Source organism: Salarias fasciatus, chromosome 7 (assembly GCF_902148845.1).
Source record: "Salarias fasciatus chromosome 7, fSalaFa1.1, whole genome shotgun sequence".
NCBI classification, from domain to species: domain Eukaryota; kingdom Metazoa; phylum Chordata; class Actinopteri; order Blenniiformes; family Blenniidae; genus Salarias; species Salarias fasciatus.
The window spans coordinates 13583347-13598303 of record NC_043751.1 but is presented as its reverse complement, the minus strand read 5'-3'; the positions used below and the strand labels follow the sequence as shown (position 1 = coordinate 13598303).

The 14957-nt window shown below is 41.9% G+C and overlaps 1 protein-coding gene across 1 annotated transcript in view; it reads right to left on the bottom strand.

The window, feature by feature from the left end:
• The window catches only part of rassf7a (Ras association domain family member 7a), a 37948-nt gene extending 26897 nt beyond the window's left edge, over window positions 1-11051 (bottom strand). The window contains exon 1 of the mRNA XM_030095734.1: window positions 10911-11051. The gene's annotated coding sequence lies outside the window, so the exon portion shown is untranslated. The remainder of the gene's footprint in view (window positions 1-10910) is intronic.
• Between the last annotated feature and the right edge of the window lie 3906 nt (window positions 11052-14957).

Below are 14957 nucleotides of genomic sequence, written 5' to 3'. Positions count from 1 at the left end.
TCAAGAAAACACTGTTTCTCCTACTTAGGACCGGAAAAAGGTCCCCACAAGGCACGTCGTTCCACGTTTTGCTATCCTTGTGGGGACATTTGGCCCCGACAAGGATAGAAATACAAGAACACACACACACACACACACACACACACACACACACACACACACACACACACACACATTCAAACATATCAAACAAAAAAGATACAAGTTTTTCCCCCTCTCTCTGTCTCTCTAAACACTCTTTTCACAGCACTCTAATGAAGCACAAGAGAGTCTCAGTCGCCTTCAGCAGCTTCCAAGTCGTCAGGACTTTGACGACACTCTGGCACCCTTTCTCCACCGTCTCTTTTTCTCCCTCTTTATTCAGAACCAGTCCTGACTGGTTGGAAAACACCGCTACCTCCCGAGTGGCATCCAGTTGCATTTTTGAGGGAGCTGTATGAAAAGATAATTTCAGATTGGAATTAAAATTTGGCTCGAGATCACGAAGCTGTGGCATTGTCCTTTGTAACTTTCAAGTGGTCATGCTGGAAGTACTTAATTAGTGTCTCAAAATGTCTCAGCACCTCCCTTCATCTTCTCCACCTCGGCGTTTTTTTTTTTTTTCCCCCTCCTGCATCTATATGTGAAGCCACTCTCTGTCTCTTGAGATAAAGCTGCACCATTAATGTCACGCCGTGCAGTTCTTATCAGTAAACACAGATACGCCACAACTAGCCTGAATGGTCTGAGGAGAAAGCCGCGACTGTCATGGGGCCATTAACTCTTCACTCACACACAAAAGTCAGACAGCTTGTTGATGACAGGGCTGGTAGGTGGCAACTTTAGATTTCTTCCTGTCTCTCTCCCGTGCAGTAAGTATGAATGAGCCGGGGAACAAAAGAAAGCCAAAGTAATATCAACAAGACGGTTCTGACAGTGCCTGCCTCAGTTCCTCACTAAGGAAAGGATTTCTCAAACAAAACAGTTGGGGAGACCAAACCCATAAGCTCCAACCCTGGTCAATGAAAACCATGTGCACAGAGTAAAAGTCAACAAAGGCAGAGAAAATATGGGGCAGGTTGAGATGCTGGTGAGAGTGAGGGGGTTGGACTGGTAATTTGATGACGATCTCAGGAATGACAGAGGAGTGGGGGGCACTAGATGGACCGAAAATCCAGGTTAGCGACAGGGGAGCTAGCAGGTGGGGGGCAGGTCAGGGGTCGTGGGTAAACAAAAGGTTCATAAGCCTGTCGGAGAGAGACAGTGGCCCCCCGGACACACTCACTGACGCCTAGACTGTCTGACTGCACCTTATTCCACGGGTTTCAAGCTCCAGCTTGCCGGTCTGAACTCGTCGAGCCTTAGTGTCTTTTTTCCATTCCTTCTCCAAAATGTCATCTTCAATTTTCTCTCCACTCTTCCTTAGCATTGTTTACAACACCAGCCTATTCCACTGAGAGTGCAGGGGACAGGACTATCCAAACACCTGCAGGAACAACAGCATTTAAAAGCTTTCACTGCACAGGGCCTGTCATCTCTTTCCTGCTGTGGTTTCACCGGATCAAAGGGAAGTGTAGCTGTGTTAAAGCAAGAAAGTCTTTTGTAGCTACAATTGTGCACTATAAGCACATGTACACACAGAATAATTCAATACACGCATGTGCATACGTGAACGCATGATGACACAGATGTATAATCGACATGGAGCTCTCTAATCACGCCGCTTTAAACAACAGACATTTTAGTTCGGAGCTGGGGGGTGAATGCAAAACTGATTCACCCGGACCTCAAGTACGGACACTTAAAGACCTGTTGAATTTTAACGAGGCCGGTGAGGCTGCCATCACCATCTTTATTCAGGTTGTGGAGCGTTCGAGTGCGTTCTGGAGTGGGCATGTGCGTGAGACTGAATTAATGACGTATGTGAGTCTGCCTGTTGGTGGATATGCCGGATTACTAATCAGCGCTTAGACAAAGGCCATATGTGTCCAAGTTTGCATCTCTGCCACATCTCCCTCACGTGTTCCCCTCCTCGTCCGCGTAAAACCCAATCAGCAGGAATGCTGGGACTGTCGGGTCAGCAGCGGTGACATCATGGCAGCCGGGCGGAGGCAACAATAAGGCCTCGGCACCAGTTTCCTCCCGGTTGCATCAGCAATGCAATGCAAGTCTGTGCGTAAATGACACCCGCTACAGCCCTGCTGGCTGCCTGCTTTATGAGTTCTCAAACACTTAATGATGTGCAGCAATCGATGTAATACACTAAAACGTGATATTTATGGCAGCAGTTTACACCCACTTGTCCCGGTTGTTCAGCCTCAAGTCAAGCTTGAGGAGTTTGATGTGCACAATATTCACAATGACAACCTTAACAAGCCTGATGAAAGAGCTCAGACAACACAAGTGCTTCAGTGAAATTCCAGTCTTCACCTGGCTACGGCGAGCTTAGGTCAAAAGCCTGACATGCATGGTTTGGTAACTTACAGAGAAACAAGAGAACAGATGGAGGACAAGAAACCATCCTGTTTGTCTCATTCTTTACATTCATCTGAGGTGACCCTATGAATGAGTGGGACTCTGAGTCAGTTGATAGACTAGGCCATTTTTCTATATCAATACTGAAGATTTAAAGGCTGGGCTTGGTGGCATTTCCGTGTAGAGTTTGCATGTTCTCTGGGACCATGTGTGGATTTTTAACAGGTACTTTGGTTTCCTCACACACTCTGAAAAACCTGTATTGCTGACAGTAACAGTAACATGAGGGAAGCCTGTCTTCAACCATAATCAAGTGTGACTGGCTCCAGTTCTCTTACCCTAAGTAAGATAAAACTGTGAAAAAAAACAACAAAAAAACAAAAAAAAGGACTGGATGGATGTGTGTGTGTGCGCACACGCTCGTGAGAAATGGTGCAAAAACATAGTTGAAGGGTTTAGCAACCTCGCCTCACAGTGACGTCTGGTTTGATTCTTGGCTCAAAGCATTTCCATGTGGAGTTTACATGTCCCTTTGGGTGTTTTCTCCCTCCCACACCTCAAGTCCATACACAATAATGTATTTGATGTCTTTTATCTCTCTCCAGACGTGAATGTGTGTGATTGCTTCTAAGTTACACCAGCAATGGACTGTCCCTTCACCCAATGCCAGATGGCATAAACTCCAGCCCTCCAAAACCTGAAGCAAAGTCACAACAAACCAACTCATACAACAGATGAACAGCAAATTCTTGTTAAAATCAGCCATTTGTGGAACCAGTACACCTGGTCTTCCATGTGATTTGTTGTCCTCATGAGGGTCAAGGGTCAACAGACATAGGTGCATGTGTGTGTGTTTGTGTGTGTGTGTGTGTGTGTGTGTGTGTGTGTGTGTGTGTGTGTGTGTGTGTGTGTGTGTGTGTGTGTTCGTATACAATCACACAGGTCATCAGATAAATTGCACCTGATGGAGGGACAGGGAGCCAGTTGTCATGGTTGCCGTGGTAACCAAACACAGACGCCACCACCTGGTTGGCCGAGCCCAAGACGGGGCGTTCAAAGGGCAGCACTTCAGGACAGGAAACTCTGCCAGAAAATCCTCTTAAAGTGGCCCAGTCCCCAAACACAACCTCTCATTGTGTCTGTGCCACGATGAGTGGCGCACCGATCATGCACAGCTGTTGAATCTTTCATGGGAAAAGGCTGAGCCGACAGTAGGGCTCTAATTACAGATACAACTTTATGCCGTCTTTTCTATTTCATCTGGACATGTTTTTTATGATTTCGCTCCTGAAGAAAAAGCCAGACCAACCACAGTTGCCTTCATTCAGTCATGATGGGTTCAGGCTAGAGGCAACGATCATTTAATGACTGTTAAATTTACTGGCCGTAGTCACTTCATTTTAACATGCATTAAAATCCATTTTACGGGGGGGAGTCACGTGATGCGGAAAGAGTAGGATCGTCTGAACAGAGCTCCCGGGCCCAATGCAACTTTGAACATTTCAGAGGTAGATTAATGCTGTCAAACCAGCGCAAACAGGAGAGTAATGTCACTGCGGGAACTCTGGGCGAAAACACCGGATAACAAACGCACTCTACGACCGAAAACAAGAAAAACTCAGCCGCAGCCAGAAGCCCCTGACTCCGATAAAATGGCGGAAGGTGAGGAAATTGACAGCCTGGTGGCGAAGATAAGTGAAGGTGTGTTCGCTAAACTGAGCTCCGTTCTGGACGCTAAACTTGACCAAATAGCCAAGTCGGTAAGCTCTGTGTGCGAGAACGTGAAAGTTCTGGAGAAAAGGGTGGAGGACGCGGAACAAAGAATCTCCGACACGGAAGATACAGCGTCTCAACTGCTAGCTAAACTTGAACACACTGAGGCACGCCTGAAAGAGACCATCCAGAGGCTGGAAGACCAAGAAAACAGGTCCAGACGTAATAACATAAAAATCGTCAACCTGCCAGAGCGTACAGAGGGCGACAACGCCAAAGAATTCTTCGAGACATGGATGCCAAAGATTCTGAATCTTAAAGTAAAAAACGACCGGATCAAGATGGACAGATGTCACCGCAGCCCGGCGCAGCTCAGGACAGGATCAGAGAGACCTAGGATTGTTTACATCCGTCTCCATAACTACATGGATAAACAGCTGATCATGCAGAGCGCGCGGAATATGGGGGAGATCTCCGCCTCCGGGAATCGCATACACTTCTTTGAGGACTTTTCACCTACGGTGGAAAAAAAGCGACGAGAATTCCTGGAAACAAAGAAGGCACTTCGGGCTCTGGGGATTTCCTACAGGATGTTGTTTCCTGCTGTGCTGCGCGTCACACATGACAACAAGGTCCAGCTCTTCAAAACGGCGGCAGAGGCACAGAGGTATGTTCAGGAGATGCGCAAAGACCACGCATAATGGATACATGCAAGTGCTGGAGCACGCATGCAGTTTGGTTTGTGTGCTCAGTTTATGAGTACAGCGGAAAGGACATTTATGGACATGAGTACAGCAACGTTATGTATATTTGTCGTTCAAGTTGGTGACATGTTTGATATTGAGGAAATGCTGAAGACATTGGCCTGATTATTAGAGGCTATGCCCTATGTTTCGGGGACATATACCCCCTTTGAAAAGAGTTATTATTATCTATTGCATGTAAGATGTACAATTTCTTTTTTCTTTTTTTTCTTCTCGTGGGGGCAAGTACAGTTGAAGCATATTATCTCTGAAGGTATTTTTCCAGACGGTCTGGGAAACTCTAGTTCATCCTACTGATTTTAGCGTTGGAGTTTAAGAAGGAGGAAAAATGTTACGAAGTATGTGGTTTCACATGAGCCCCATAAGTAAGTTTGGGTTAAAGCAGGTATGTGTAAGTTTAAGTTTTTTGTTGTCTCTGTTAAGGGTATTTCAGTTTTGTTATTTGCACCCCATCACCATCAAAAAACATTCATCTGAACTGGACATGATCATGGGACAGAGGAGAAAAATGATATGTCAAGTATGAATAACATTAAATTCTGCACTTTTAATGTGAAAGGGATCCATCACCCCATAAAGCGCAAAAAGATCCTAAGCTTTCTCAAGAAAGAAAAGATACAGATAGCTTTTTTACAAGAAACGCATTTAGTCGACAAAGAGCATATAAAACTTAAGCGGGATTGGGTGGGCCAGGTTTACTTCTCATCATTCTCCTCTAATAGCAGAGGAGTTACTATTCTGATACACAAGGCTACCCCATTTGTACTTAAAGCATGCAAGAAGGACCCGGATGGCAGATATATTATTGTTCACGGTACAGTTTATGGTGTGGAGATTACTATGATGAATATATATGCCCCGAGTCCACCATCCTCTTCATTTTGGACTAAAGTAGGAACAGACCTGGAGGAGTACAAATGTCCCTTGACACTGTTGGGTGGTGATTTTAATTGTGGTCTGGATCACAAATTAGATAGGACTTCAACAGATGCACATAGAAAAGTCAGTATGGCTACCTCACTTGTTAAAATGTTAGATGATGTCAATCTGATAGATATCTGGAGAACATTAAATCCATCAGCCAGAGACTATACATTTTACTCGAATCCACACAACTCCTACTCTCGAATTGATTACTTTTTCATACCACCACAGATCACAGGACAAGTAAATACATGCAACATAGGATCCATTCATATTAGTGACCACGCCCCAGTTTATTTAGAAATTAACATATGTGAAGCTACAGCTAACACACGGAGGTGGCGATTTCCATCATACATTCTTAATGACAAAGATTTTAAAAAGAAAATGGAGGCAGAGATAGACTTATTTTTTGACATAAATGACAATAGTGAAACAAATCCTGAGTATCTCTGGGAATCTGCTAAAGCTTTCATTAGAGGATTTACCATATCGTATATGTCACATCGAAAAAGAACTTTGATGATGAAGCAAAATAAATTGGAAAAAGACTTAAAGGAGGCAGAGCTAGCTCATAAATCCAACCCAATTAAGACAAATTTTATTAAAACACAGGCGATAAGAGCAGAACTAAACTCAGTTCTTAATGAGAAAGCTTCCACGTTCTTATTTTATCAAAAACAACGATTGTACGAATATGGGAACAAACCAAGTAAGTATTTGGCACGACTGCTCAACCAGAAACAAACTCATAACACTATAGCAGGGATTAGAGATTTGGAAGGAAAAAGACATTTTGATAGGAAAAACATTAGCTCTGTCTTTGTATCATTCTATAAATCACTATACAAATCTGAAAATAAAAGCACCAGAGAAGAAATTGATAATTTTTTTTCCAAAATTAAATTACCCACTTTAACAGAAGAACAGCAAAAGTCTTTGGGGAAACCAATTGAGGAGAAAGAAATTTTAAAGGCAATCACTCTAATGCACAGTGGAAAGGCTCCGGGCCCAGATGGGTTCCCTGTGGAATGGTTTAAGGCCTTCAAGGACAGGCTTATTCCCCATCTAGGCAGGACCTACAACTATAGTTTTAACACTGCTCACCATTTGCCAGAATCATTGTCACTGGCCAACATCTGTTTGATTTTGAAGAAGAATAAAGACCCTGAAGACCCGGCGTCTTATAGGCCAGTGTCGCTCATTAATGTCGATGCAAAAGTCCTAGCCAAAGTATTGACCTTGAGGCTTGAACCATTGATATCACTATTAGTAAAACCTGATCAAACAGGATTTATTAAAGGAAGGAATTCTTTTAATAATATCAGGAGACTCCTGAATGTAATACAGCTAGCCCATGAAAAAGCAATGAAGGGTTTGGTGGTGTCTCTCGATTCATTAAAAGCATTTGACAGAGTAGAATGGTCATTCCTCTTCTACACTATGGAAAAATTCAAAATTGGCACGGGGTTCATTGATTGGGTAAAATTGTTATATCTATCCCCTAAAGCAGCTGTTATCACTAACCTCTACTGCTCAAATTCTTTCTCACTGGAGCGTGGAACCCGCCAAGGATGCCCCTTGAGTCCCCTCTTGTTTGCACTGGCTATTGAGCCATTGGCAGAGCTTATTAGAACTTCCTCAGAGATTAAGGGATTTAATATAGAAGGCACAGAACATAAAATATCGCTTTATGCAGATGACGTACTTCTGTATCTAGTTGAGATTGACACCACTATCCCACATGTACTGGAATGTCTACAGCAATTTGGATATGTATCAGGTTTTAAAGTGAACTTATCAAAAACGGAAGCTATGCCTATTGGTGCTATGGCAGGATCTGCACCACCTAGTGGCTTCCCTTTCTATTGGTCACCCAAGGAGATTACTTATTTAGGAATAAAAGTTAGTCCTTCCCTCAAAAAACTGATCAAATTAAACCTACGACCAATTGTAACACGTATCAAGGATGATTTGGATAGATGGAGAAGTTTACCAGTTTCTTGGTTGGGCAGGATCAGTGTGCTGAAAATGAATATATTACCTCGGTTGATGTACCCGCTGCAAATGTTGCCAAATTCCATCCCTAATAGCTGGTTTGCAAATCTGGATAAAATGTTTACACAATTTATATGGCAGGGAAAAAAGGCAAGAATGAAAATTAGCAAACTTCAGAGAGCGAGGGATCAAGGGGGGCTGGGAGTCCCTAATGTACGGCTTTATTACTGGGCTGCACAAATGCGCTATATATATGAATGGGTGAATCCGGAACCTACAAATACATGGATTGACATGGAGTCTTGGAACTGTGGCCTCCTAACACTAAAAAACTGCCCTTTTATAACCTACAAGAAAGTAAAATTGGAGGTTCAAAACAATTTCATTGTCAGAAACACACTGAACACATGGAACAAGATGATGAGCTGTTTTGGATTTAAAAATCATTTTTCTCTTCTGGCCCCGATATGGAAGAACCCAGATTTTGTTCCATCATGTCATGATGCTGTATACAAATTTTGGCATGAAAAGGGCTTGGACCGGCTTGTCAAACTCTATGAGGGAGGTGCAGTGGAGTCATTTGAAGCCCTGAAAAGCAAATATTCTTTACTACAGTCTCACTTCTTCCGCTATTTACAAATAAGACACTATATACCTAAAAACAGACATGCTCAAAATACATTTTTGGAAGACCTTCTTATACAACCCATATCAAAAAGATTTATTTCTCAGATTTACAAAACCTTTGGCTTAAATTTTAATCATTCTACTGACAATATTAGAAAGCAGTGGCAGAACGATATAGGGGAACAAATAGAAGAGAAGGTGTGGACTTCAATTATAAAAAACACTCATAGGATTCTGAGCTGTAATACAGACAGAGAGACACAGTTCAAAATATTACACAGACTCCATTGTACACCACTGCTGAGGAGCAGATTTGGACTTGGCTCTCCAAATTGTATTAAATGTTGTTCAGAAATTGGTACATACACACACATGGTTTGGAAATGCTGTAAAATACAAAATTTCTGGTCTGACGTGAAGGAAGAAGTTGCTACTTTGTTGGGATATGGCTTGGAACTCACCCCATCTCAGTGTATTCTGGCAGCAAAAGTGGACAATGCTCGGGACAAACATAATGCTAAACTGACTGAAATTCTCTTGTATGTAGCAAGAAAGACAATCCTTAAACTCTGGGTATCAAAGGACAGCCCTACAGTGGAGGATTGGTACAAGGAGGTTCTGAGAATACTCCCTCTGGAAAAGCTGACTTACACGCTTCATGACAACTTTGAAGGATTTGTTAAGATATGGCGACCCATTCTGGACAAATGTGGCCATCGTGGACATGTCTTGGACTGGACCCTGTTCTGATGGGTCATTGATGTTCCGGTCAGTTTGAGACGTACTGAGGCTGGCGGTGTAGAGGGGTGAACTGTTGGAGTTTTTGTTTGTGCTTTTATTTATTTTATTATTTTATTATTATTTTTATATTTATTTGTTTTCTGTCTGATGCCTGCTGTGTGTTCTTATGTGTTCAGTTGTGGAAGACAAAAAAAAAAAAAGTGTGAGGTGGGATTCTATTCTGTATTGTTTCGGTCCACAAACCTCAATAAAGAGAATTAAAAAAAAAAAAAAAAAAAAATCCATTTTACAGTCTCTATCAAGGACAGGAAGGTCAGTTTATTGCTATCCTATTTCCACCCGGAAGAAGCAGGTGCTAGTGCTGAGTTATTTCAAATCTCACACCTCATAAGAACAGTAGCTTTGAAAAATATGCTTAGTTACTATTAAAGACACAGTTTTTTAAAGTCATTTGAAGTTAAAAGCTTTGCTGTTACAGTAGAGAGGAGTTCTGATGTCTGCCACATGGTCTCTGACAGCCGGATCAGCTGTTTTGCTTGAAAACACAGTTAGTGGTCAAATAGTTACACTACCAACAAAGTGAAAAGACATTCAAATATCAAGTACTTGTACTTAATAAGAAGAGTTGTGTTGTAAGCAATAACAACAAACATATGAGCAAAAGCATCTTAACCCATCTCCTGGTTACTAACTTCAGGTGTTTCAGTAGGACTAAGAAAACAAATCAATGCCCATAAAGGCATAGTTTGATGAGTTTCCTGTAGAAGAACTCAACACACCACCCTCACCTAAACCCCATCAAGTACCTTTGATATGAAATGGAATACGTATTATGAAGCAAAGCTTCCTGTCAAATATATCCTGTCCTCAGAAAAGCTCTACAGCAGGGGTATCGGAACTTTTCCACTAAGTGTCACACAGAAAATGAATGAGCACAAGTGCCCAAAAACACTCACAAATTGTGTGTAAAACCTCACGAAGAAGAGTGAAAACTGTCACAGCGGCAAAGGAGGAACAACTCTTAAGTAGAGGCATCTGAATACAATGTCAGTACAGTAACTGTTGGTATAATGGTCTGACGTCTGGATTCTTTTCTCCACGTTGCGTATTTAACACCAGCTCATGCATTGACTCGTCAGTGATTCCTGTAAGACCATTGTTGTTCAGTTTGGAGTCTATATGTGGAGATTATGGAAAGTGACAAAGCACTTCTCATTCGAAGGTAGGGCCTAAATTTAAGTGCCCATAAGCTGAAAGTGTAATCTTCAAACCGGCCTGGTTGAGAGAAACCACTGAGTGATATCACCCTGCGCAACACCCGTGTTTATATACGCTTTTCCACCTGAAGAACTACGTAACCTAATAGCTTTTTCAGACCACACACTTAAGTTAGCAGCAATTATGGCAGGTAGTAATAGTGATGTTAAAGGATACTCCTGAATGATTCATCTTCACTTAGCATCTCTTAATCATAGTGTCACAGTGTGAAGTAAGCACTTTCTGTCACATGTCCAACTGTGGTACAAAGATGACTAACACAACTTATCAACATAGGATTTAACTTTACAACTATCGAAGGTGGTTTAGTTCATGTCTAAGTAACATCCTGACAGTAATAATAAGAAATGCAACAATGAAGTGTGAATTTAATGAGAATCTAAAGACAACACGGCCATTTGGTGGACTCACCTCCTGCAGTCTAATGGCCTCTGTGACTGCCTGCCTGATGAAAAATGAGAAGAGGGAGAGGAGGAGGAAGAGCGAGGCGGCCCCGTCCCGTCCCTGTCTGTGGGCCGCTGTGCAACACAGGCTACCTGATCTGCCACAGCCCGTGAGTGAAGAGACAGAGCGACCGAGAGAGAGCGCCGGGTCGGAGCAACGCTGAGGGGAGGGGGGGCGGCTGCAGAGAAAAGTGAAGTGGTGCCGCCATTCCCCATCACCCGGGAAACCAACGCTCTTTCAAAGAAAATCGGCCAATGGAAAACACCGGCAATTGTGCTCAGACAAAAAGTCACATGACTGCCCCAACACCACTCCCTGAGAGCGAGAAGGGATGAGAATGAAAAAGAGTGTGGTGTTCCAGGGTGGAGGGGTGAAGAAGATGGGGGGGGGAAAGAGGATAAGACAGAAAGTAAATGAAAAAGTCGTGATGGTGTTAAAGGTTCGGATTGGGTCACCATACCTGACTCCATCCCATAACTGAGGGGAGAAAAAAAAACGTCTTTCCAGCTGATCGTCTTCTGGGTCTCAGCGTCAGAGCAAACAGATCGGCTCCAGCCTATTTCTGTTTGCTGAGAGGAGCAAAGCTGAGCGGCACAGTGGGAGGCTGAAGGTACAGCTCTATCTCAAGCTCCGACACTCAAACATTTCATTACCGCTTCAATGTTGGGCTATTTTTATCCAGAGTCTATTAAACATTCGGTTTACTCCCAATACAAAATTCAACTTGCAGTGTGTTTACCATCAGGAGCATTCTGTCAGAATTTATTTACAGACTAAATGAATTACGAAAACTAATCTTTGAAAGACAATGAAAAAAAGAAATGTTAGATAATTTCCAGATAAGAGTAGTGTCTTTCAAATTGCTTGATTTCAGATGAGTTTGATATTACTGTAGTTTAAATTCAAACAACAAAAGAGAAAAAGGTTTACGGTGCATCTTTCACATGGGTGGAATAATGCACGGGAAGTGCATGAACAGGAAATTCAAACTAATCCTGTCTTGAATTAACCTTATTTACACATGAGGCATTCCCTGTTAACATTTGGTAATCCGTTGATGACTAATGACAGGCAATGGTTAACGCTGTCTAACAGGTTTTATATAGGCCAATGTTAACCTGTCATACTGTTGACACTTGTGTCCACTCATCACAATCAGGTTACTGATAATAATGCCTGTATCTGTTACTCGAAATATTCAAGAACGAGAGGCCATATGACATTCAAAAAAAAACAGATGAATCAGTTGTGACAAAGGTAAATGCGGAGCTGTGTCAGATTTGTCAAAATGCCAGATGTGCCATTATCACCGGCTCCGTCATGCCGCTCTGTGATCATTCAGAAAAAAAGCAGCGGGAGACGGGAGGACAATCCAGTCTCAACATAACACAGGCACTGTGCCAGGTCTGTCTGGTCAAAGACAGCAGGAAGAATTGAGAAAACAGCACATACAGTTTGGAAATGAAAACAAATGGTGCAGCAACAAAAATGGCATGTTGCTGTAAAAATATCTTACTCTCCTGTAGACATTCATGAAAAGTTCCACACATCACTAACGAGAGATATGTTTCATATCATAACACCTTTCTTCACAACCCAAAGGAATGAGTCAATTAGCGGTATTTGCCAAAAGGCTACAGTGAAGACTTGAAGAGGCTGGATAACATCCAAAATACTTTGCAGCCACTTGCAAACAACGAGGAATCCAACAGAGCTGCAGTCAGGCAGAAGTCCTTTTTCAGGTTGATTAAGTTTATCCATTACCACCACATGGCTGAAAAGAAACCCAAAAACCCAACAGCAGAAAGTGTATGCTGATCACATTTTCAAATGTAATGACACTTAAACTGTGTTCATAAAACCTTAAAGCGCTATTAGAGAGCAGGTTAATTAAAATCAGTACTATATTACACATGATTAGCTTGACATAAACCAACCAGTAAGATCAAAATAATACATGCAGCAGGGTATTGAGCGAGCTAACTACATGACATTGATCTGGTAGTTATCTTTAATTTATGTATTCATTTTAAATTAGTGGCGATTATTTAGAATTTTTGTGTGTTTTATTCACAAACCAAGCATGTCTGTCTTCATGAATATGGATTATCGGGCATCACCCTCAACAGAGACGCTGTTATTGTAGTGAGAACTATTTCAATGGCTTTTATTGACAGATTTTATTGTTAAATATTCATTTCTCGAAATTTTTCTGAATTTCTTGCGTTGCTCTTATCATTTTAGTTCAGATGAATGTTCTGTCATGCTCCAGAAAATCTCTTCCAACAAGTCAAATCGATGGTATCTTCACTAATTTTGTGCTTGTGAGGGCTAAGCGCTCCATCCAATCGCTAAATGGTGAACGCAAGCAAACCAATGTGAAATCAATAGTTTCCTGCAGAGGCATCTCGTGTAAACAGGCCTACAGGACGCAAAACCTTCATTTCAATATTCCTGTTTACAACTGATGGCCCACACAGTTCAGCATGCTTGTAAACTGAAAGTTATATATATATATTTGAAAGAGCATGCAACTTAACACGCCTTATGCAGGATCTCAGACTGACAAACAATATGAGACTATAATCAATCACATTTTCAGTGTTTTCCATTGTGGTATTATGATACGTCCCGATCTTATGGGCCATCTTAAGTGCTGCTCCGATCACTGTTATCTCAGTTTGTACGGGCAACGGCCGTTCATCTCAAACCACTCCGGTTCTTTCATCTCAGTTGTCTCCTTCACATTTAGGTTTACAAAACTTCTGATTCTGTTTACTTCTGTCTGACGTTTGTCTTTTGGAGCTTTCATCTACTGTACTAAAGCTGAACTTCAAAATCCCTGCTAGCGTGCAGTTTATTATGTCTTAAACTCCGGCATCTGCCAAGGGTACTAAACTAAATTACAGTGTGGTTTTCAAACGTAAATTCCCTGCAGAAAAGTGAAACGACACAGTCTACAGACGGTTTATTACTGAGGCAAAAATCACACATCTATCACTTTCCCAGCAATACACTCTGCACTTGAGCACAATCATCTGCCTTGTAATACATTTCCGCGGCACCAGTAAATTACCCTGCTTCAGCTGTGGTGGGCAGGTCTCATTCTCAGAAAAGCATCCAGCAAGTGAAAAGAACCCCAATTACCTTCCAAAGCATGGATTGCAACAGAGGAGCCGCAATGAACCTTGGGGAAAAAAAAAAAAAAAAAAAAAAATCACAGTATCCAATGCATGGATAGCAGTGACATGTCTAAGCCTCTGACATTGATTTTTTTTTTTTTCGTTTTCTTTTCATAAAAGCTAATAGAGAAAACTACCTGAGGCTTCGCAATCCTGTGTCAGCTTGTCCATAGATAAACACACGTTGAGACTACAGGCTTATTGCAGGTTCTCAGGCTATTCTAAAGGACGGAACATGCAACTTGGAGATTAGGCCTTAACATAAAATGAGAAGAAAATCTGCTTCACGAGCGTATAGAACAATAACTCAAAGCACACACAGCTGCATTTCTATTATTCTCAGTGCAATTCAAACTGTTATCTCTCAATGAGTCCTTGAGCAAGAAACCACACATACATAAAATAATGAAAAGGTGGTCCACGTTGGATATCTGTGATGTACAGAATTTTTCCGTTTGTTGAGAGGCGTGCACAGTGCACGTTAGAAGGCTGGACAAGTGAGTCACAGTGGAAGGATTTGGATGTGTTGATAAGACAAATCGCTTTCAAACTTGTTGCTCATTTTTCATCTTCGTTCAGCCTCAGAGCAGAGCTGCAAATCTATTAGGGAGAGCACTACATGAAATCACAACTAATCTAACTATGAGACTAAATCTGATTGCACAAAGAGGAACAGTCGGCAGTTTCAACATCATTATATCATCAAGCTCAATCCTACTAAGAGCTTTGCATTAATATTCCGTTTGAAAGAAGAGGATTTACTCCCCAAACGCATCTTTCCAGGAAGACTGCAGATCTTGATTCATTTTTCAAAAATAAAATGGAAAACGTA